This window comes from Otolemur garnettii, unplaced genomic scaffold, assembly GCF_000181295.1.
Source record: "Otolemur garnettii isolate 467f Iridium unplaced genomic scaffold, OtoGar3 scaffold00210, whole genome shotgun sequence".
NCBI classification, from domain to species: Eukaryota; Metazoa; Chordata; class Mammalia; order Primates; family Galagidae; genus Otolemur; species Otolemur garnettii.
In genome coordinates this window covers 1,227,262-1,251,129 of record NW_003852605.1, presented here as the reverse complement: position 1 = coordinate 1,251,129, position 23,868 = coordinate 1,227,262, and the positions used below count along the sequence as shown (strand labels likewise).

Sequence of the window (23,868 nt, the reverse complement as noted above, 5' to 3'; positions counted from 1 at the left end):
ACCCTGCCAGCTCCGTCCCAAGCCACACCCCACAGCCAGGAACAGCCTAGGCTGGGCTGAGTGCCATGAGGCAGAGACAGCAATTCCCAAAGTCACAGATAGAAGAAAAGAGAGACCACCTGTCTTCTCCCAAAACTCAGCTGAAAAAAAACCTAGTGGGAGGCTTCAAAGAAATCAGACAATGGGCATCCTGCCTTGGTTCCTCTGAGGAGCAAACAGATGGCAATTCTTGGTGTAATCAGTGTGGTGACAGCTATTTTCTTATACAAGCAGCCTGGCCATGTGATAAAGGGAGTGTTTGGGGAAAAAGAGCCTGAACAAACTCCCATCTGATGGAGCAGCAGGGCCTCCTGGCAAAGACCATGCAAGATTTGCCTAGGAAGTAAATAGGGATATTTTAGAAGTTGTTGAGTTGGGAGAGTGGACGTTGGGTGAATGACTCTCCAGTGTCCATTCCTTGTTTCCCACTTCCACTCAGTATCATGAATTTTCTTGTTTTGGAGTGCGTTAGCATTGATCGCACCCCCAACTGCAGTATGGGTCTGTATTTATTGAAGATAGTCTAGATTTGTCTTGCTCACTGCAACTAATTGGTTCAAGGATAGGCATGTGACCAAAGTCAGCCAATCAAGGCTAATGAAACTCAATTTCCAGTACCTCAAGCTATCTGGAGACAGACTCTCTTTTCAATATTGGATTTGTCCCTGGAAGCATGTAATCTCAAGAGCCATCTTGAGTGTGGGTAGAAGTGAACAAGAATGTACTCAATATGAAAGGAATGGAACTGAAAAATATAAAGACAGAAACTGAACGCCAGTCACATCATTTGAATTCCTGGATCAAGCTTCACCTGAAGCTTGAATTAGCTTTGGTTTCTTTTAATTACACGAGCCAACATGTAATTAAATCTTTATTGTTTAAACTTAATTTGGGTTGGATTTTCTCTTGTTTGAAACCATGATATATTCTCCATGATATAGTAGGGGATGCCCAGGAAAAAATGGGAAAGGCTTGGTTAAATTGGGCTGAAACATACTTAGTGGGTAAGCCTGGGAAAAACAGAATGGAGTTAACTTGGAAAGGAACAAGTGTGATTAACCTGGTATATCTGGAGCAGAAGGGATATCCTGGGAAGTAGTAAAGAGTTCATAAAGGAGCTCTAAGTGAGATTAGCCTGGGCAAAGCTCTCATAAGATGGGAGCAAGCATGATTTGGGTATAGTTAAAGTGAGCAGCATGGTTTGGAGGAGAAGCAGATATCTAAGATATCATGAAGCAGGAAATACAAAGGGGAGGAACATGTCAAGAAAATGAACTGTCAAGAGCAGGGTTAACATGGAGCTTCAAACAGAGGGGTAAGGAGACTGAACGTTGTCTTCTAGGCTGCAGGGAGCCACCGAAGGAGTCTTCAGAAACAAGAGTGATCAGGGATGGCTTCCAAGAACATCACTCCCTTTGTGTGTGTGCAGTGACTGGTTTAGTGAGGATGGGGCCTGCAGAAGACCTGGAAAGGAGACGTTATCAATGCACTTATCCTTGTGAGAGATGACAGATCTGGACAGGGAGGTAGCAGAGGGCATGACTCTGGGCTGGTGGTGTGAAAGAGGGCCTGGACTGGGTTGGCAAGCAGGGAGATGAATTCAAAGGGAGGACAAGCCAGGTAAATGTTGCTTGAGGCCTCAGAGGTGCTAAATGCCTTCTCCTGCTGGAATGGCCCATCATTCATGGTCTATTTGTGATACACCCCACTTCCCACTCCTTGGCTGAAATCTGGCAGCCATCCATACTTACAGGGCTAAAGGCAGGTCATGGCTGAGCACGGTGGCCCACAGCTGTAATCATAGCACTCTGGGAGGTCAAGGTGGGAGGATTGCTTAAGGTTAGCAGTTTGAGACCAGTCTGGGCAAGAGATAGACCCCACCTCTACTAAAAATAGAAAAATTAGCCAGGTGTGATGGCACATGCCTGCAGTCCCAGCTACTTGGGAGGCTAAGGCAAGAGGATCACTTGAGCCCAGAAGTTTGAGGTTGTAGTAAATTCTGATCACACCATTGCACTCTAGCCTGGGTGAGAGAGCAAAGACTCTGCCTCAAAAAGAAAGAAAAGAAAAGAAAAGAAAGAAAGAGAAAAAGTGCAGGCTGTAAGGGTTCCCTGGGGATCCCAACCTGGGTTGAGGGTTAACAAGGGAGACAATACTGGGGAAATAACAAGACTTTACACCAGTTTAATGTATAAATCTAGGTAGCCTGTAGAGTTGTACATTGAATCACACATCAAGTGGCAAATCAAGGCAATGCAGCAACCCTCTGCCTCCTCAGAAACCTTTTATTGATCTCTAACACAAAGGGTACATGCAAAATGCAAAGATGCCAAAATGGGATTAAAAGACTTCCAAGCTCCCAGGAAGACTGAGTAAAAAGGCAACAGCTGGGAAATCGGGAACACAGGGTAGTGAGTTGTCAACAACTGTGATAATGCATTTAGAGAGGGGGAGGGGAAAACAAGTTTCATCTCTGCAGCGCAGCACAGACAAACCAGCTTCCCTAATCCAACTGCCAATCAAGAGTTCAAAAGACTCAGCCCCACCGATTCTCTGAGCAGGGGGTTTTTGATGACTTCATCCTGTGCTCTTTACCCTTTACCTTTACCCTTTACATGATGGCATGTACCGTCACACCGGCTGAGATGAAAGATGCTCCTTTAATCTTCAGTGGTCTTAATAAGGAGCACCCAGGGATGGGCCATCTATATGCTTCACCATGGACTGAGGCACCCCACAGAGAGATCAGCCTGTCTGCCTCCCACAGCAGGCCACCATGTGGCCAGAGTAAAGGCTGGGCAGCAGCCAACTCCCAGGTTTTCATCTTTTAGCCACCCACCCCAGCCACCATGGCAGTATGATTCTCAGAAGCCAAAATGTACCTCCCTGCATATCCTACCCAAGGGCCACATAAAAAAAAACTTCAACTGTTAAAAAAGAAAAGTCTTGTAGATATCCCCCTTTGCAGTAGTGTCCCGGAATGAGCTGGCACTGGCTCTCCAGAGCAAATTGTATGCATCACTCCCTAACTCTAGGTTCAGTGATATCACATTAATAACCTGAAATTAACCATCATGGGAGTATTTACACCACAGAAACTGGCAAATGCTACAACACACGCTTTTTCCCCTAGGGAGGCAGTTGTTAAACATTTTCCAACACACTTTTGCCCCAAACCCTAAGCTGCATAGTTTGCAGCCCTCCTTGACTTGCCTAAGAAACCACCACTATGTAGGACCAGAATGGAAGGCTGCTTTTCAGGTTCCTTGGGGAAAAAAGTATTTAGGTCTTTAATAACAATAAAGAGATGGTGTTAGGGAGATGGAGACAACAAGATTGCCTTTATCCAATCTTTCCCATCCACCTTTATCCAATTCTTCCCATCTCTCCAAGATGCTGTCCTCCATACCCTTCCACTTCAGAAACACCAGTCAGAGCCAGTCTGCTAAATCTGGTACCTCAGTCTGCAACTTGTCTTGGATGTGTTCACCTTCAACCTTGCAGTACTTATTTCATTCAGGGCTTGTCTTATCCTCAATTCCTCCCATTCTGCTGTAAGCTGGAGACTATGCTTGTCTTTTCCCTCACTTTTCATGAGACAGACAAGATATAATCACTTGGGGAGCCCATGACCAATGCATGACCCATGCGTGAATGAAAGAAAGAATGGACCATCTTTGAGGGTTTTGCAGACACCACGTTTTGGGAAAGTTGAGAGAACATTGCAAATGTGCACCCACCACACTGCACTGCTCTTACCCACGGCTCCATAAACCATCAAGGGACATTCTAGGTCCTTTCTGCTTCCCTAGCAGCTTCACACAGTAGACACTTAATAAATAATTGTTTGGTAAGCAAATGTTGAAGAGATCTGCTATTATAGCTGGGGATAGGAGGAGATGGCGAGGAAATGTTTACTGACCTGGGCAAACACTGTACTGATGCTATGTCCTGTGACTGGGTCTCAGTAACCATTGCTTGGGGGGGAGCTCAAAGCTTACCACTGTCTTCGATGGAGCCCCTACCTCAATTCTCCAGATATGCCAGACAAACTGAGTGTGAATTCCTGAGTGGAAAAGGAACCAGACAATATTCAGAGGAAGAAAAGATGTGTCTAGAGCAAAATCTCCACCTTGGCTGCACATTGGAATCACCTAACCCCCTTGAGACACTCCTGTCATCTGTACAGGCCCAAGACCTGTCTTCCTCCTCACACAGCCTTCTCCACAGGATTGTCATAAGGATCCTGTGATGGTGGCAATGTTCCAAGCATGTTATAAAGTTGGTGGACGACATGAGGGGAGGTCATCATGGCTACAATCAGCGCCCAGGTGAGGAGGGGGAAGAAGGCAATAGCTCCTTGTCCCGGCTTGGGCTGAGTGCCCCGGTCCTGAAAGTGTGAGGGGTAAAGGGTGGAGGGTGGAGATGGGGAGAGCAGGGGGCATGATGAATGGGTGGCAGTGGGGTGGACAGAAAGCAGTCACTCTCTAGGCTCTGTCCTCAGTGGAGGCTCCAGAGGGCATGGGGCCCTCTTCCAAAGTGCTCCAATCTACCTCATGGATGGCTTTGCCATGAAGACAGCTAATGATGCAGCATGAGGGAGAGGACGTGACTCAGAGTCCCTGCTCTCCCAGAGACCAGGATGGTGGGGACTTTAAGTTCCATGTGAAACTGTGAGCTGTGTCACACTCCAAAGGAGATGAGTACAAGATGCATCCCTGAGAAGGATGGGTAATGGGAGAAGAAAGGGAGGTAAGAGAACACAACTCAACAAACAAAACTTGAATCTCAGCAAATGAAGAAAGATAGGTCAGTGCCTGGGAAGACAGACACCAAAGGGGAGGCTTCCCTCATCTGTGTACAGGGGAGGGACCACTTTTCTTCTATCACTCTTCCCACTCATTCACTTATTCATTCATCATTACACATTTGCTGAGCACCCACTAAATAAATGCTCCTATGGATTGAGGCACTTGAAATAAAATGATACACAAGACAGACAAGGAGCTCACATTCTGACATGGTTCTGAAAAAAAAAAAAAAACAAAGAGAGAGAGAGATTCCTCCTCTATATTTCCAGGAACCCAGGTCCAAAGCTCAGGTATGCCCCTGCCCACCAGGTGACCCTGTTCCTGGGAAGATCACTTCTGTGTCAGCCCAGTATAATAAAGATCTTTGGGTGGGCATCAGAAAATGTGGGTTCTGGTCTCAAGTCTGCCTCTGGCTTACTGGGTGACCTCTAATGAAAGCCTGCTGCTCTGGGTGCCTTAGCTGGGCCCCCGTCAGTGAACCAGATAAAATCGAGGAAATGCTGTCCCAAACACGGCGTGTCAGCTCTAGCAACTTGCACACGCCATCTCGGAGTACTGTTTTGTTCCTACCATTGCTGTAGCAGCTAGCCGCACTTAGTTGCAGCCTGCCTGTGGAGAGCGGATTGTGAGGCAGCAAGACTCCCACAGCCCAGGAGGTGCATTCAAGGAACAACTTCCAACTGCTTCTCCTCCCTTCCTAATAACAACTACAGTTCTTTTTCCTTGCTCCCTCTGCCAGAAGTCACATAGCTTCTGTATACTTTCCCATCTGTTGCCAAAAAGCACATAGCCTTCTCTCCCTAAAGTTAATCTTTACCCCATGTACTATTAAGTCGTCTCAACCTTGTAAGATGAAAATATTCCCACTTGGTTTCCCTGCTGATTTGCAACATTGTTAGTATAGGGACCTGGTTTAGGTACTATATAAATAAAGCTGTTCACACAGTTCGGTGCTGGCTGCAGCCATCGGCTGTGCCAGACCTTGCCCACTCCGTCACTTTTATCTTTTGTGTGTCTGATTTTCTCATTCCCCACCAATTCCCACTCTGGCTTGTTTACTCTTTGTGCTGGCTCCTGAAACCTGTCAGCACCTCGTGTACTTCACTTCTTGCCCCCTGCCCTAGGACTTCTCTGCTGCTGCCAATGTCATAACCTTATGAGCCTACTCGGGCATTCCTGCACAGGAATACACAACTGCAGGAGCCAGGGATTAGGCAATCCGTGGTCAAAAGAAAACAAGAGGAAAGTGGATAAATAAATACTCCCCTCTTTCATGCCTGACGCAGGCAACTCCAAGGTACATTCAGCACAGCTCCTCAGAGTAGACCACAGCTTTGCCTCTCTCCCTGGAGGCTCTTCCAGGGTCCTCACTCCTAGTCTTCACTGAGACCACGACCTGCAAACAAGTCTACCCTCTGTGTCTTGGCAGAACCTAAGCTAAGACATATGGTTCTGTGGCTCTGTGCAGATGGAGGGTGCTGAGGTGACAAGGTTCAGAAGACAGGGGTGGGGTTTACATTCTGATGACAAATAGACATTCTAATCTCATTTTATTGCACTGATAACATAATGAACCCTAACTCAGTGGGTAGCTCTTGCAGCCTGACCCCAGGGAACCATGAAGCTTGGGAACAACACAAAAATACCCAACCTTACAGATGCCTAGAAAAGAGATATGGGTATTTCTCAATTGCTTTAGAACCAGGTTAGGGAAGACGGGTGTGTTTAGTTCATCAGAAAAAACTTCATCTAGCATTCCAAAACCATTTACTCCCTCCCCTTCTCTCCTTCCTTCTCTTCTTTCCCCCTCTTCGGTTCCCTCCCTCGCTGGGGATAATGACTTAGCCCTTTCCCTTTGGCTCCCTTGGGGACAGTTAGCCCTGTGGCAGTTTGGCCTGTAGCAGACAGGGCTTCTGTTCCCGTCTAGAGATACCCAGCTAGGAGGGCTGATTTCCCTACCCGGGTGGGCTCTTCAGCCTGCCCCTCATGTCCTGTCCAGCCCCATCTACCCTCTTCCAGATACAAAGTTCCACCAGTTTCTGCTCTCAGGGCCCTGGCAGGAGGGCTACTCATTGTAGAAGCTTTGCCTGGCCCCTCTGCCTCCTCATCAGACAAGCTGGCTGCGTGAGATGGCCAGGAGCTTCAATTAAGGGTGTCACCTTGGGTTTCTGACTGGCTTAAATCAAAAATCCAACCCTGGACAATTTTCTTAACTTCTCTAAATCTCAGGTTGCTAATCTGAGGAACAAAAGTTCTAATAGTATAGACCTCATACGGCCAGGGAGGATTAAACGAGATAATGTGTGTAAAGTACCTCACACCCACATTGACAGCTCAGTACATGTTAGCTTAATATTCACATTCACATGCGTAGTTGTTTATGGATGGGTGGTGAACAATAAAAGGAGAATGGGTGAGACAGCCTCAGGCTGGTCTCCAGACTTCCCAGTGTTCCGAACATCTCATTCCTCTGAGATAGATTTGCTTCAGAGTAATCCCACCTGCCCCTGGCTGGTGCCTGAGCCTGGGTGTGTGTGAAGTGCAGAGAGGACTGGGCTGTGGAATGTGGGCAGGGTGGGCAGGGCAGGCAGGATCACGTGGTGAGGAAGCTGGCCACATCTGTCCCATTTGGGTACTGTCCCTGTAAGGCAAGCCAGTGTCTGCTTCCAGAACAGCCTGAGGGCTTTGGCTAAGGGACTAGGAGCAGTTTGGGGGTATGCTGGACAGCATATTGGGCTGGAGAGCTGAATTCCAGCATAACCTCTGCCACGGACTCCCTATGTAATCCTAGACAGGCAGGTTCCTTCTCAGTCTACCCATCTATTGAATGGGACAAGATCCCATCTCATTCTAAGTTATAGCATTCGAAAGGATCTGATGTCTGAGAAAGAATGGAGAGATAGCACAAAATCATAGATAGGAGTCTGAAAGCAGCTGAGAGAGAAGCAAAATTGACTTTTTCTCTCCTCTAAGTCCAATCTCTGCCTACCTAATACTATGCACCCTACACACAGTGCACTTCCTCCAGAAAGCCCTCCCTGAGTCCACCTCCAGCCCTACACTGCTGTGCATGGCCATTTGTGATTCTCTTCCTGAGTTTAACAATCTGTATAAAAGTACAATTGTCTACAAATCTCCCTCCCCTCATCCTTCAATCCCAACACCAAGACCCTCCAAGGTCCCTCCCCCTCCTCAAAGGCAAGGGCTCATCCAGTTCACCTTCTTGGTGGCCTATAACTCAGCACAGAACCTGGTGACCAACTATCCTGTGTGCCTTGAATTGAAACTTTCCCAGGACACAGGACTTTCAGTGGCAAAATTGACAAAGTCTCAAGCATCCTGGGATGGCTGGTCATTGGCTGGTCCACAGTTAGGTCAGGAAGTGTTTATTGAACTAAATTAAGAGGAAAGAAAAAGTAGAGGAGATTTGTTAGCAAAAGAGATGATTAGTTTCTAACCTTGGAGAGACAGAGGCCAGAAATTGGCTGCCAAGATTTCAACAAATGTGTGCAGCACTACAGACTGGGGAAAGTAGTTTCTAGAGCATCGTCTCTGGATTCTCACAAAACCCTGTGAGCTTATTAAAGAGGGGGGAATCTAATCCATATCTCACCAGCCACTGAGGTGTAGAGATGTTAGCACCTGGAGTAATACACCAAATCCATGTGTGAGAAGACTCAGGATCACAGAGACAGCACTTCTTCCTAAAGGAATGCATAACTTCAATGTTGTTCTAGACAAAATCCCAACAGGAATTTTCATGAGACTTAATGAGGTGATCCTAAAATTCTTATTGAATAATAAAAGTCTAAAAAAATATAGCCAGAAGAATCTGAAAAAAAAAAATAAGAGTAGATTCATTCCTAAAAAACAGTGTTTTTCAAACTTTTTTTTTATCTCACAGCACACTTAAATTATGTAGATAAAAAAAGAGTAAAAAAGAAGAATATACTTCTTGTGCTTTGAACTTCTTTCAAAAATAACTTAATTAATGATCTTTAAAAATTTTTGCAGCACACCTAAGATCCTTTCATAGCACACCAGTGTGCCATGGCTATAGGAATATTAAGACTTATTTCAAAGCTATAGTAATATGAATAAGTACAGTAGGTTGGGTGTGGTAGTCACACCTGTAATACCAGCACTCTGGGAGGCCTAGGTAGGTGGATCACCCGAGCTCAGGAGTTTGAAACCACCCTGAGCAAGAGCAAGACTCAGTCTCTACTAAAAATAGAAAAACTAGTTGGATGTTGTGGTGGACACCTATAGTCCCAACTACTAGGGAAGCTGAGGCAAGAGGATCTCTTAAACTCAAGCGTTTGACATTGCTGTGAGCTATGGCACCATAGCACTCCACTCAGAGTGACAGAGACTATCTCAAAAAATAAAAAAAAAGTGTAGTAACGGTACAATGGAACAGCAAGACTAATAATGATATTGAAACTTCATACAGGTATATGACAAAAGAATCATTACAAATCAGTAGGAATAAGATAAATATTTAATAGATGATGCTGCAACTTTTCTTTTTTTTTGGGGGGGGGGCAGTTGATTCAGGTGCTTAATTAGGTTCCACTGCAGGGCTGGTCCAAATCTAGCCAGAGCGCACCAGCCAGCCCAAGATGGAGCTAAGGCAGGAGCACCTGCTCAGAAGTGAGCTGGGGCGCTGTGTCTCAGGAGCACCTGCTCAGAGAGGAACCAAGGCGCTGTGTCCCAGGAGCAGTCTGCTCAGAGGTGAACCAAGGCCAGACAGGGCGGGCGCCAGGAGACACGACAGCTGCTGTGTGTTGATCTGGGCAGGTATGCTCTTAGTCACCCTTCACTGGGTCATGGTACTTAGTAGACTGAGGGCGTATCCACACCAAGGACAGGAGAGAGAACTCGAGGTGTGACTGAGGCCTGTACTCTGAAAAAGAGAAGGCAGAGCCTCTCAGGATCCAGGCAGGGCCGGGCTGACCCCCAAGCTTTATGCTTAACTGAGACTCTCTTTGGACAATAAAATAAAGTGCATTACTGAACAAAGAATAACTCAAAACCAGAAGCAGAGAAATCACAACACTTTTTCTTTAGCTAAAATTCTGTGAATGCCAGAACTTCACAAGAAGGGGACACTGCTGTGGGTGGAAAGGGAAGTAGTGTGGGGGACAGAGACAGAGTGGGTGGAAGAGCAGCTGGGAAGCTGCAGCAGGGTCCCCAGAAGTCTGTGCTGTCCAGCTTATGCAAGGGGAGGGGCGGAGAGGGAGCAGTGTAGACGTGAATGGCTGGGAAATTTACAGGCAAGCAGAAGGCACAGAGAGCCCAGGCCACCCAGCTTCCAGGCTAACCATGGGCCCAGAAGCCTCAGCACCTTCTCAACAGCTGTAGGCCAACAAGCTGGGGTCTGCTCAGTTCAGATCTTCCCCCACCACCCTGCCCGCAGGAAAGCTCTTCTGCAACTGACCATCCCAATTGGACCTTGGTACCAAAAGCAGATGAACTGCCTGGGCCTTTCACTTGGTGTCCCCGGCCAGGTGGACCTGGAGATGCTGGCCATGGCCCTAGTTACATGAAAGGTAATCACTCTCTGTCCACCCTGCCAAGGATGAGGGAGGGTCACACAGGCTTGTCCCACAGGTGGACATAGAAGTCTCCAACCACAGTCCACAGTCTGTGGCTAAGCCAGCCTTGCTCAAAGGCATGGGGCAGCTCTGACATGACTATCTTTAAGGCAAAGAGGCAATGAGATGCCCACAGTTCCCCTGGTGGGGGCCAAGCTGCAGCCCCCTACGGAGGAGACTTGGAGGCCACAGAGCACACATATAAGATCCTACCACAAGCCTGCTCTGGACTGCCTGGACCTCACACTGTCAGTACAATTTCAGTTGTCCAATCCACACAGAGGCCCCAAATGGCCCTCACAAGAGGCCAAGCCCTTAACAGCCTTACCCAGATCTGTCCTAGTGGCCATATGGCTGTGCCACAAGACTGGGGCCAAGTGGAGCAATGGGATAGAGGAACAGCAAGTGGGGAGAGGACCAGAGAATCTGGTCCCAGGCCACAGAGCTATCCCCACCTGGGGCATCTGGAGGAGCTGCCCACTAGGTGGGAACCACGGCACTGCCCCACCCCACCCCCAACCCCCTCCACGTTCAGCCTGCAATGTCTATAGAGGTGACAGCTGTGTGGCTTGGTAGAAAAGTCTCAGGCACTGAGGTTTACTTCATAGGAGTCCTGACTGTGGTGACCCTGTCCACATGCCCACCCTCCATACACCCTCAAGGGGCTTTACTAGAGGAGGGAAGGAAGCGGAAACTAGTCTCTCTCACTCCCCTTCTGTGCAGTTTTTAATCTTAAAAAAATAAATAAAAGTATTTGGGGAGGGGGCAGCGCCTGTGGTTCAAAGGAGTAGGACGCTAGCCCCATATACCGGAGGTGGTGGGTTCAAACCCGGCCTCGGCCAAAAACGCAAAAAAAATGTCTTCTGGGTAAGAATTACTAATAACTGTTATTGTAACCAACGCAGGCTTTAGATCCCAGCTGGACGTTGGACACCGGAGGAAAAGGGTGGGTGGCCAAGTAACCTCAAGCCCACAGGTCAAAGCAATGCCACTCATGTTCCCCTAGGCAATGGCTGTTGGAGAGGAAAAGTGGCCCTCACAGGCAGGCCCCAGAGCAACAGGGGACAAAGGTAACAAGCGCTCCTGACCAACCAATGCAAGGTGGGAAACAAGGTCAGAAAGCTTTAGAAAGGAAGGAGAGAGAAAGCTGGGTGGTGGCAGCAGCCCCTGCCCCTCATTCCAGCTGATGATTTAGATTTGTAGGTCCTCCTAACACAGCAGGGGGCTTGTCAACTGGGCCAGGCATGTGGGGAGTTCTTGGCTAGGGACCACTCTGCACTTCCAGTTTAGAGATTCATTTGACCTGCAGAACACCAGCTGTGGTTCCCTCTCCAGGGAAAAACCTGCTTAAAGCTTCAGTGGGTCAGGCTCAGCGCTTGTGCTCAAGTGGCTAAGGCACCAGTCACATACACCTGAGGTGGCAGGTTCGAATCCAGCCCGGGCCCGCCAAACAACAATGATGGCTGCAATCAAAAAATAGCCGGGCGTTGTGGCGGGAACCTGGGGTCCCAGCTACTTGGGAGGTGGAGGCAGGAGAATTGCTTGAGCCCAGGAATTGGAGGTTGCTGTGAGCTGTGATGCCACAGCATTGTACCCAGGGTGACAGCTTGAGGCTCTGTCTCAAAAAAAAAAAAAAAAAAAGCTTCAGTGGGTCAGAGACCCAGTGCAGCCAACCCCTGCCCTTCAGGGCTGCGCACTGTGGGGCTGTCACAGGGAACACATTATACCATGCTCCTAGCTTCAGAGAGAGCTGGGCTGGGCCCAGTTCCACCCAGCGAGGGCTAGAGCCCTAGGTCCTGGGGAGGCTACACATCTCGCAGTGGCCCATGCCTGGCTGGTTCATGAAGGTTCAGTGCTGACAGGCCCACATGGTGGCAGGGGCCACATGCACAGAACCCCCAAAGGCTCTACACTCATGGAGGCCTGGGAGCTGCATGCCAACTGTGCTGCAGAGCAGCTCGATAGTGGCCCACTGCTCAGACCTCTTCCATGTCTGCGTGAGCTTCATCTCTAGTTCTCACAGCCTCCAGAAGCAAGCTGATGCTGTCCAGTAGGAGTATGACTTCATTGGTCACCAGAAACAGCAGGAGGTGGAACTCTGAGATGGTATCCAAGAACATGGATGAGGTATTCTGGGACAAATAGGTGGCCAAACTATGGGAGTCCTGTGTCTCACCTAGCAAATCCCGGTTTTCAATAGAAAATGGATTTTGTGAAATAGAAAAAGTATGAACTGGATCCTTAAGGAAAGTTGTTGTGATATCTATGATCAGATACTCCATGGGCAGGGCCGGGACAGCTGGGTGATCTCGTTGCCAAACTTGTCTATGTCCTTATGAAACACATCAGGCACACACTGCTCACTGCTGGACTCCTTGGTGTAGCTGAGTTCAGGGGCATCCTTGCACGGCAGCAGACACTCATCATAGACTAAGGCTATGCACCGATTGGACACCAGATACCCTTCAAAGTGGACCTGGTTGTCGGGACCACCTGTAGCCACAGCAGTAACAAACTTGGATCCAAAATGCCCATCTGGAGAGAGCCGACAAATGTTGGAATGCTTGCTCTGGAAGTCCCCTGCAGTGATGCACTCTTCTGAGCTCAGCAAGTAGGTGTCCTTATTTCAACTGTATGGGACTGTACCCTTTTGGGTATCTTCTGAGATGAGGTCTATAAATATCCAGCCAACCTTCCTCAGGCCAAGTTTGGCAGCAATTTCATCAACCACTTCAGCTTTTGGATCTTTGAGAAGCTCCAGGCTGTTCTGTGTGCCAATCTGAGGGGGGTTCATAAATGGCAGCCACTTCTGCCCTGATGCCGAGAGGGATGTCCTTGTGCTCTGTGTACCGGCCATACAAGTACCCGAAGTATTGGTTCCCTGTCTTTCTCCAGAAGTCAAGGAAGCCACTGTGTGGTTCTCAAACATGACATGTCCACGTGACTATATTTCTGTCTATTCAGTGGGATGACACTCACTGACACTTGGTACAGATGCTGTTGGGCCATGGGAGGTGTCCCTCACACCCTGATTCAATCTTGCATTTTCCCTTGTCGACCCACAGGTGAGCTTGCAGATGTAGGATGGAAGGACATATGCTTCACAGGAGGCCCAAGGGGGTTTAGGCTGTCTCCATGGAATGGCTCTGACGAGAAACAAAGCACACATTTCCCCAAAGGGCCATGGTGGCATAACCGTGGGTCTTGGCTTCTGTAAATCTTCCCATTCTGCTTGCTGAGGTACTGATGGATCTCATCTTCTACCACATTGGGAGCACCAAAGGCCTTCAACCCCTGCTGTGGGGCTGATTTCAGATGAGGGCCCAGCAAGGCTGCAGGGAAACAGGAACAACAAATCGCTATGCTTGATTTTCAGCAAGTTGAGGGATTTGTTGGCTGATGCTGTTATCTCTCCAGTCTTGTTTCTATTGATATAAACTGAGAAGCCATTATTTTGGAAGCCAAACTCCTTTGCAACCTTTTCCCAAAATGTTGCAGCTGTTTCTCTCTTTGTTGCTGTGATCCACTTCACTCTGTCTGGGGACTGGGCACGAATTATGATGCTCTCGACTATGGCAACTGTTCCTGCCTCCAGACGCAAGCCCCAGGCCATCGCCACCTCCTGCCCCAGGGGCCTAGCCCGGCCTTAGCCATGGCCTCCCCCACCAAAGCCACTGCAGCTCCAGCTTTACCCGCCACACTGAGGTCCGGGTGCAGCACTCAGTGGTGCTGTGACTTTTGATTACCCACGTGGTAATGGAGAAAATTAGATCCCTATTTCATATCATACCCAAAAATTTCAAATGGATTAAAGACTTAAACATTAGGGTGGCACCTGTGGCTCAAGGAGTAGGGCACCAGCCCCATATACTGGAGGTGGTGAGTTCAAACCCAGCCCCGGCCTTTAGGTTTTTAAAGCTTTAAAATTTTTGGAGGAATATCACACTATAAAGGGAAAAGTTGATGTATTTGACCACATTAGAAATGGATAAATCCTACCACATTAAAATTTGAAATTTGGGTATGACAAAAGATTATAATAAGCAAAATTAAAATACAAGTCACAAACTGGATCAGATATTCACAAAACATGTAACTGACAATAAATTAGCATTCAAAATATATGAATATTTTAAAATAATAAGCAAAAGACAAACATCTCAATAGAAAAATGAGCAAAAAGTATTAAAAAGCAATTCACAGAAGAAACTTCAATGGCCAAAAACATGGGGCAATGTTCAACTTCACTAGAAACCAGGAAAATGAAAATTTAATCCACAATGAAAGTCCATTTCACATGTAACAAATTAGCAAAAATTTTTACATTTGATAATATCAGGTGTTGAGGATGTGGAGAAAGAGAGGCCCTGGTGCATTTCTAGTAAGACTATGAACTGGAGAGTAATGTGACAACACTTGGTAAATTCACAGGAGCACAAAATTCACCCCCCAGTGATTCTCCCTCTAGCATGTACGCAACTCCTGTGCTTGTATCCAGAGATCGTATAAGAGTGTTCCTGGGAGCTGTGCTTTTAATGGTAGAAAAAGTGGAAACATTCTACTTTCCCTCAGTAGAAAAGTGGATATGTAAACTGCACAGTCCCTACAACGGGATACCATATGGCAGTTAAAATGAATCAACCAGTCTACATATATCAACATGGATAAATCTCAAAAAAATAAATCTGGAGGAAGTGGGGAATCATTTATGTAAAATTTTAAAACACAAAAAGTAATACTATGCATTACACACATGCACACACGTGTTCACTCCCCATGTGTAGAAAAAGTCTAAAACAGGCATGGAAACAAAACATGCCAATTTCAGTTTAGACTTTTGTTGAGAGAGGAAGGGAAGAGGGATAGGAGATCAGGGTAAGGTTTTAGCTGTGTTTAGCATTTAATTGATTTGAAAAGATAGGAACGTCTGGAACAAACAGGGCGAAATATTCACATCTGTTAATCTGGAAGGTAGGATGGTAGGTTTTCATTATAGACAATAGATAGATAGATAACTTTTTTTTTTTTGAGACCGAGTCTCACTCTTTCTCCCTGGGTGAAGTGCCATGGTGTTATTGCTCACAGCAACCTCAAACTCTTGGGCTCAAGAGATCCTCTTGCCTCACCTCGGCCTCCCAAGTATTTGGGACTATAGGTGTCTGCCACCACACCCGGCTAGTTCTTCTACTTTTAGCAGAGATGGGATCTCACTCTTGATCAGGGTGGTCACAAACTTCTGAGCTCAAGCAATCCACCTACCTCAGCCTTCCAGAGTGCTAGGATTACAGGCGTGAGCCACCGTGACCAGCCCCATATTTTCCATATTTTTGGTTTGTTTGACATTTTGTCTCATAGTTTAAATGTCACATTTGAAACACCCTCTTGATAGGGGTGGGTAATGTGTGCAGTAGCTCTGAAGCAGGGCTTGGAGCAGTGGTGGGAGCAGTTCCACAGGAGATGTTGCCACAGCAGTGGCGGTAGCAGTAGGGTTCAGAATCTCTTGAGCTTGTGGTGGCAGTTACAGTGTTCTCCTGGTCCAAGAAGACCCACCTGAGCTAAACATAGACAGAAGTGTTCTTTTAACCCAGTAATCTGGGGATTTACTGAAATGTCACAGTAGCAGGAGCCCCCAGGGAAGAGCAAAGGGCATTCTCAGAGATTAGGGAGGTGGGAAATCAGCCAGCTCACTGGAATATTAAACAGAATATAAAGTAAGTAGCACCACTTCCCTTTTGCCTTTTGAATGGAAATTGCTAGAAGACTCCATGCCCAGCTTTGGGGCCCCCAGGCTAAGAAACACTTTCTCTGGCTGAGCTTACACAGAGGGTCTTGGGTAGAGATGGAAGAAGAAAGAGTCTTGATTCCCAGCTGCCCCACAGCTACCATCTCAGAAAATTCCCAGTATCCCAAAGTCCCCAGCATCAGAGAGGTTCTGGAGTGATAGTAGAGTGGGGCTGCTGCCCAGAGTTGCCCAGTATAACTCTCTGCCATGAAGCTCGCCTGAAACTTCCTTCGGAATCCAAGATCCCTTCGTATTTACTATCTCCAGATCCATACAGAACAATGTGTCCTCACCCCTCAGCTCAGGCTTCTGGCCAATTCATTAGTTTCCTACCATCAGAATTAACAGAGCTCAGAATTGAGAGCCTTAGCAGTAAACCTTAGTAGACAAGTCCTGCAGAGGAAAGGGACCTGGCCAGCAAGTATCTGAAAGAGCTGGGAAGAGAACTTTGATCTCTGGATTTGTACAATCACTGAGGCTGAAAATCCTCAGGCAGAGCTGGAAACTCCAAGGGAAAATTACACAGGGAAGGGGAGGGGAGACATCTGAGCCATTCTAGTGATGGAACCCAAAGTGAGGAGACAGAGCTCATGGGATGAGGTCCTTGGAAACTAGGAGGAACCAGAGGGTCATGGGCTCTGAGGTCCCGAAGGTGGATCCTAGGGACAAATTCTGGAGCTTTCTCTAATTCTTTAGGTCTGCCCAAAGGGCACAACCCAGAGTCAAAGGGGCCGGAAAACTCCAGTTCCAACATAGCAGTGGGGAGATGAGGAGCCAGCAGGGGTTCACACAGCTGACTTCACAAAACTGACAGGAAACTGTCACAGGAGAGTCACCCTCCTTGGCTTTATCTCTTTCCCTAGCCCTATTTATGTTACCCAGATGTAATGCAGGAGAAACAGCCTATATGAGTCGGGGTTCTCCAGAGAAATGTCCTAATAGGATGAATGTATAGATGGAGGAAGACTCATTATAAGGAATTTACTTATGGGACTGTGGACACTGACAAGTCTCAAGGCAGTCAGCTAGTCCATACTAAATATTAAGAAAGAAGAAAAAATCCCTTTTAATGCCCTTTCTCCTGGAGTCCCAGGACAGCCACTGATAGAGTCCCAGTCCCAGCCTGAAAGCCTGAGAATCAGGAGAGGCGATGGTGTAGTTCCAGTCTGGAAGCCAGTAGACTCAAGACCTGATTCAAGTAGGAAAAAAGTAATGCCCCAACTCCAAGGCAGTAAGGCAGCAGATCCCTCTTTTTCGGGCTTTTTGTTTTATTCGGGCTCTCAACTGAATGGAAGAAACCCACTCACATTAGGGAGGACAATCTGCTTTGCTCAATGAAGACATTCAAATGTCAATCTCATCTAGAGGCATCCTCACAGGCACACCCAGAATAATGTTTGACCAAATATCTCGCACCTCGTGGCCTAGTCAATCTAACATGTAAAATGTTAGAGGTAGATCATTCTACCTCTTTGGCCATTCCTTGTCAGTCCCCTTGCTGGCTCCTTCTTCTCTATATCAGTCGTCCATTGAATAACAAATTATCCCAGAGCATAACAGCTAAAAACAACAAACAGTATCTCACACCATTTCTGAAAGTCAGGATCTGGGGAGCACTTTGGGTAAATGTTCTGGCTTGAGATTTCTAATGAGGTTGTACTTGAGCTGTTGGCTGAGGCTGCTGTCATCTGGGAAGGCTGGAGGATCCACTGCCAAGTGCACTCATGAGGCTGTTGGCGGGAGGCCTCAGTTCTTCACCATATGGCTCCCTGCCCCAGAGAAAGTGATGAGAGAGAGAAAGATAACAAGAGAAAGCAGCCAAAAAGGAAGCTACAATATCTTTTATTACTTATCTCAGACATGACATATCACTTCTGCCATATTCTACTGCTCACACAGAAAGACTCTGGCACAACGTGGCAGGATCTACACAATGATGATAATCCCAGGAGGCAGAAACACCCAAGGGCCACCTTAGAGGCTAACCACCCAAACCTCTAGCAGACCATCAAATATTGGTGACTTTAGGGCTCTGTCTCAGGCTCCCTGCCTTTGTCTCTCTCTGCTTTTTGCCTAGAGGCCATTCCTTACTCCCACCTGTATGCCAGCCTTTCCCAAGTTTGTATCTATTGCCCAAACCCCTCTTCTGTACTCCTTATATCCACATCCAGGCTGAACATTCCCACTCAGCTGTCTCCCAGCACCGCAAACTCAGGATGTCCAACTTTCTCTAAATTCAGAATCCAAGAACAACACACTTGATGGGCCTAACAGGAGTCATGTGTCCATCCCTTCACTGGGGAGGGTAGGCATCTCAATGAATGGTTCCACCAAGATTGCATCCATCCAGTGAAGGAAGGAAGCACATGGGAAAACCAGGAGTAGGAATGCACATTGCAGGACAGCTGGGGAAGTCTGCCTTCAGGGGCCATTAGGCTATGTGCTGATTAAAGCTATGGAGATGGATGAGATCCCATGAATTTTGTGGGCAGCACGAGAAGAGAGAGGCAGAGGAGGAAGAGCCAGAAAGGTTTTTGCCTGATATTCCCTCCATTCACCAGAAGTCACTTGCTCTCAGAGCTAAGGGCACACAAGGCCTACTTCACAGGAGCTGAACGGGACACAGAATTGCAGCTTTGGCTTCTTTCTCAGAAGAGTCTAGTTTTCATCAATCATTTTCCACTAGCTGGTTTTCTTCTGTGAAATTGCCCACCAGCCTGGGGACCTGATTTTTTCCCCTTCCAGGCAACTGATGAGCACCCCAGAAGATGCCAGGGTCCTCCTTAGTCACCCGCAGCCATGTCCAGTGTGCATCCCATCCGCAAAGCATTTACACAGCCCGCATCGCTCTGCCTGTATCACAGGACATGGGAAAGCACACCTGCTTGCAGAAGGCAGAGCCCCTGCAGGCGGGCACCTCATGAGAAGGCAAACGCTCCTTCTAGGCCTCAAGCAACTGGAGGAAGAGATGGAGTGGGACAAAACAGCTTGATCCTTTGATTTTTGCCATAAGCCTTTGCTTCCTCCCTTCTGCTTTGGCATTATTTCTGAAAATTAACAAGTGGATTGGGACATCCAAACCTAAACTCAGTATATCCCAATCAGCTCAGGGAGGATTTAGCAAGCAGCTAACTGCTGTGTGTGCAATCAGTGAGGTGGGAAAGGAAGGTGAGAGACAGACAATGAAAGATCTCAGAATTGTCAGGCCTGGCATGGGGTTGGTACCCACAGGCTTGGGTTTCAGTGACCACAGCACGGAGCTAGAAATCAAAGGAGAAGTCTTTCTTTAAATTCTGCCTCTGGCTGAATTCTGCCTTGGCTGGTGTTGAGTTACACCTGCCTCAATCTGGTTCATGTATGTTGTTGACAAACTATGTCTCTTCCATAATACCTGTAGGTGAATATTTGAACCACTGTCAGGATTTTGTACTTCTCCCTGGTAAGTGTCATCTTAGATGTTTAGCCCTCCCTTCTGGCTTCTTTTGACCTCTTTGAAGCTGTGTTTTGTCATTCATCACCTTAATTCTTGCCCCCTGCCCCAGCTTTGTGTTATTGACAAAGTATTAAGCAGATTTTCCTGGCTCACTAGAACTGTCCTAACATCTCTGTTATAAAGTCAGTTGTATCCATTCAAAATTAAAGCCACTTCAGGACAGAGAAGATGGAAGGGGATCAAAGATCATTTTCCTTGAGCAACCCTTGGCAAAGGCTCCTGAGCAGAGGAAGAAAAGCTGGATGTACTTGGACTCTATGAAGCCAAGGACAGGATGCTGAGCCAAGAAAGAAGTTTGGCAAGCTGTAACTCCATGGAAGAGCATTCAAGAAAACAAATTACAGGTACAAAGCCTATGGACTAGAGGATGGGAGACCCTTCCCCCAAGCAGGGGGCCTGCTGCAGGCTATCTGCGAACAAAGCAGGGAACAAAAGACCTCTCATTTTACCTCGCTGGAGAGTGCCACTAAATGCCAGGTCTCTTTCTCCAGGGAGGTCCCACTTATGAACTTAGACACGACCTTGCTAGTCATATTAAACAGATATTTTCCCCCACAAGTCCAAACTCCCAGTCCACCCTTTCCCCCTTGCATGGCAGTATGAAGTTCTGCCCCCTGCAGAGCGTAGAGTGTCTGGTCTTGTCCTGAAAGATCTGGGTATAGTGCACACTGCCAACCATCAGGGCAGAATCTGTGACTAATGGGGAAGAAAGAGAGTGTAGGAAGAAAGGGACACTTGGTGGGAGGAGGAGCAGTCCCCTGGTTATGACTATGCCTGGCCAGTGGTAGTGTTGACCCTTGGTTCAGGTTGTGTCTGGCAGGACGGGGTGCAGAACCCCCAGCTCTGATGGCACCCACAGCAGGAGAGTGGTGGACTGAGTTCGGCAGACAGGGCTGGTCCCCATCCCCTGCTGGGCCTGCAAGCGAGGCTTGATAGGTATGGACTGCAACCTGAGAGTAAGAGCATGGTTTCCTGATTCCAGCAGAACCCTCAAGCAGCGGTTACTGGGTGTGAACCAAGACCTAAGGGCTAGGGTGTGGTGCACTGTCTCTAGTGGAGCTGGTGAGCAGAGGCTTACCGGGTGAGGACTGAGACCTGCAGAGAGGGTGCAGTGCCCTGGCTCTAATAGAGCCTGTGAACAAAGGCTTGCCAGGCAGTGGACTGAGACTGGCAGGCAGGGGCATGGTCTCCTAACTCCAACTGGTCTGGCAAGCAGAGGCTAGCTCTGTGTGGACTGAGATCAGAGGGTGGGGCCTGGTGCCCTGACTCCAACAGAGCCTGTGAACAGAGGCTTGCCAGGCAGTGGACTGAGACTGGCAGGTGGGGGGCATGGTCCCCTGACTCCAACTGATCTGGCAAGCAGAAGCTAGCTGAATGTGGACTGAGACTGATGGGTAGGGGCATGGCCCCTGGCTCCAGCTGGGCCTGTGAGCAGAGAAGCTGACAACAGTGTGGACTGAGTCTGGTGGGAGGGAGTATGGATCCCTAACTCCAGTTGTGCTGTTGGAAACCCTTGAATCCCTTTCTGTTGGGCAGGGTTTGCACTGCTTGAGACAATTTGGTTGGAACCCGTATCTGGGGCTATCCACTCAGGGACACTCTGAGGTTGACCTTCAAAGTTCTGTAGCAGAAAAGAACTGAAGAGTAGGGGCTGTATCTCTTCACAGTCAATCAAGATTTAAACCTATACTGTGGTTTTTTAGGATAGGGTATAGGTTGGCTGATATCAAAACAGAGCTAGCTTGTGGTATCTCACCAAGTAGGTCCTCAGAGTCTCTGGCTAAAACTCTTAAAGGGGCCTTTGTAAGGTTGTAGGAGATAATTACACAGCCACAATTACAAAGCCCAGCGCTTTGCTAAGGGGCTATCTCTTCTACCTGGGAACCCCAATTCAGTCTCACCCTACCAGTTCTAATAACCAAACAGTGGAAAATAAACATGGTGCAGACCCAAAAGAAGAACTCTGGCAACGTGAATAACCAGAGTAGATTAACCCCCCTCCCCAAAATGACAAAGGAGATACAACTGAAGATGCCATGCATAGACAAATGGCAGCAATGTCAGAAATCAAATTCAGAATATGGATTGCAAATAAGATAAATAGAATGGAAGAAAAGATAGAAATTGAATTCCAAAAAGTAGTTCTAAAGTTGTCTCAAGAAATTAATGAATTCAAAGCCCAAGTCACCAAAGGTATGGACATAATGAGAAAAGAGACAATAGAGCTCAAGGAAATGAAAAAGTTAGTTGAGGAGCTCCAAAATACAGTAGAATCACTCAGTAATAGAGCTTTTCAGGCAGAAGAAATGATCTCTGAAACTGAAGACAAAGCTTTTGAATGTTCCCAAACACTCAAAGAGGCAGACCAATGAAGAGCAAAAACGGATCATTCCCTGAGAGAGTTGTGGGATAACTCTAAAAGATCAAACATTCATCTGATAGGAATTCCTGAAGGGGAAGAGGATGGTCCTAAAGGCACGGATGCTCTACTCCAAGATATTTTGGAGGAGAATTTCCCAAGCATTACAAGAGACACAGAACTTCAGATAGCAGACAGTTTCAGAAACCCAGCAAGACTTGATCCAAATAAAGCATCTCCTCGACACATTGTGATTAACTTTGCCAAGTTAAGATGAAGGAGAAAATTCTGCAAGCAGCCAGACGTAAGAAAAGCATCACTTACAAAGGGAGAAATATCAGAATGACTGCAGGTCTCTCAGCCAAAACATTTCAGCCAGAAGAAGATGGTCACTGACCTTCAGTTTCCTAAAACAAAACAACTTTCAGCCCAGGATCCTCTATCCAGCTAAACTGAGCTTCATTTGTGATGGAGAAATCAAATACTTTAATGACATAGACATGTTGAAGAATTTTGCCATAACTAAACCAGCTCTCCAGGATATTCTCAGACCCATCCTCCACAATGACCAGCACAATGCTCTATCTCCAAAGTAAACTCACCCAGAAATTTTAGAACAAAACCCAAATTCCACAGTGGTGAAAGAATTAAAAATTTCCACTGGACTTCTGAAAATCATGACACCCAAAACATAACCAGGCTTATCAATTCTCCAAATTAATATGAATGGTTTAAATTGTCCTTTAAAGAGGCAAAAGTTGGCTGACTGGATATATAAACTCAGACTGGACATCTGCTGTATACAAGAATCTCACCTTACCTTAAGGGATAAAAATAGACTCAGGGTGAAGGGATGGACTTGTATATTACAGGCAAATGGAAACCAGAAAAAAGCAGGCCTTGCAATTTTAGTAGCAGATACAATTGGCCTTAAACCAACAAAGCTAAAGAAAGATAAGGAAGGTCACTACATATGACCTTCCAACATGAAGATATTTTGATAATGAATATTTATGCACCCTACCAGAATGCTCCTCAATTCATAAAGCAGACTCTAATGGATATGAACAACTTGATAGTTGGAGATTTTAACACTCCTTTGACAATTTTGGATAGATCCTCCAAGAAGAAACTAAACAAAGAAATATTAGGCTTAAACCTGACCCTAGAACAAATGGACTTTACAGACCTCTACAGAACATTTCATCCTAATAAAATTGAATATACATTCTTCTCATCAGCCCATGGGTCATCCTCCAAAATAGATCCTATCCTAGGACACAAGTCTAACCTCAGTAAATTTAAAAGTATAGAAATTATTCCTTGTATCTTCTTGGACCATCATGGAATAAAAGTTGAACTTAGCAACAATGGGAATCTTATTCAAACAAAGTCATGGAAGCTAAATAATCTTAGGCTGCATGATAGCTGGGTCAAAGACAAGATTAAGAACAAAATCATCAAATTTTTGGAACAAAATGATAACAAAGGCACAAATTATCAAAACTGTGTGATACTGCATAGGCAGTCCTAAGAGGGAAATTTATAGCATTGGAAGCCCTCATCAAGAAAACAGAAAGAGAGGAAGCCAACAACTTCATGGATCATCTCAAGCAACTGGAAAAGGAAAGAGCATTCCAACACTAAACCCAGCAGAAGAAAAGAAATAGCCAAAATTAGGGCAGAATTAAATGAAATTGAAAACAAAAGAATCATTCAGAAGATCAACAAAACAAAAAGTTGGTTTTTTGAAAAGATTAACAAAATTGATAAACCTTTGGCCAACC

General features: G+C 46.7%; 2 pseudogenes; one reads left to right on the top strand and one right to left on the bottom strand.

Annotated features, from left to right (window-relative positions):
- Positions 1 to 12,225: 12,225 nt before the first annotated feature.
- On the bottom strand, positions 12,226 to 16,333 carry LOC100957495 (annotated as a pseudogene).
- A 4,327-nt stretch (positions 16,334 to 20,660) lies between these two features.
- LOC100962531 overlaps positions 20,661 to 23,868 on the top strand; it is a 13,128-nt pseudogene continuing 9,920 nt past the window's right edge.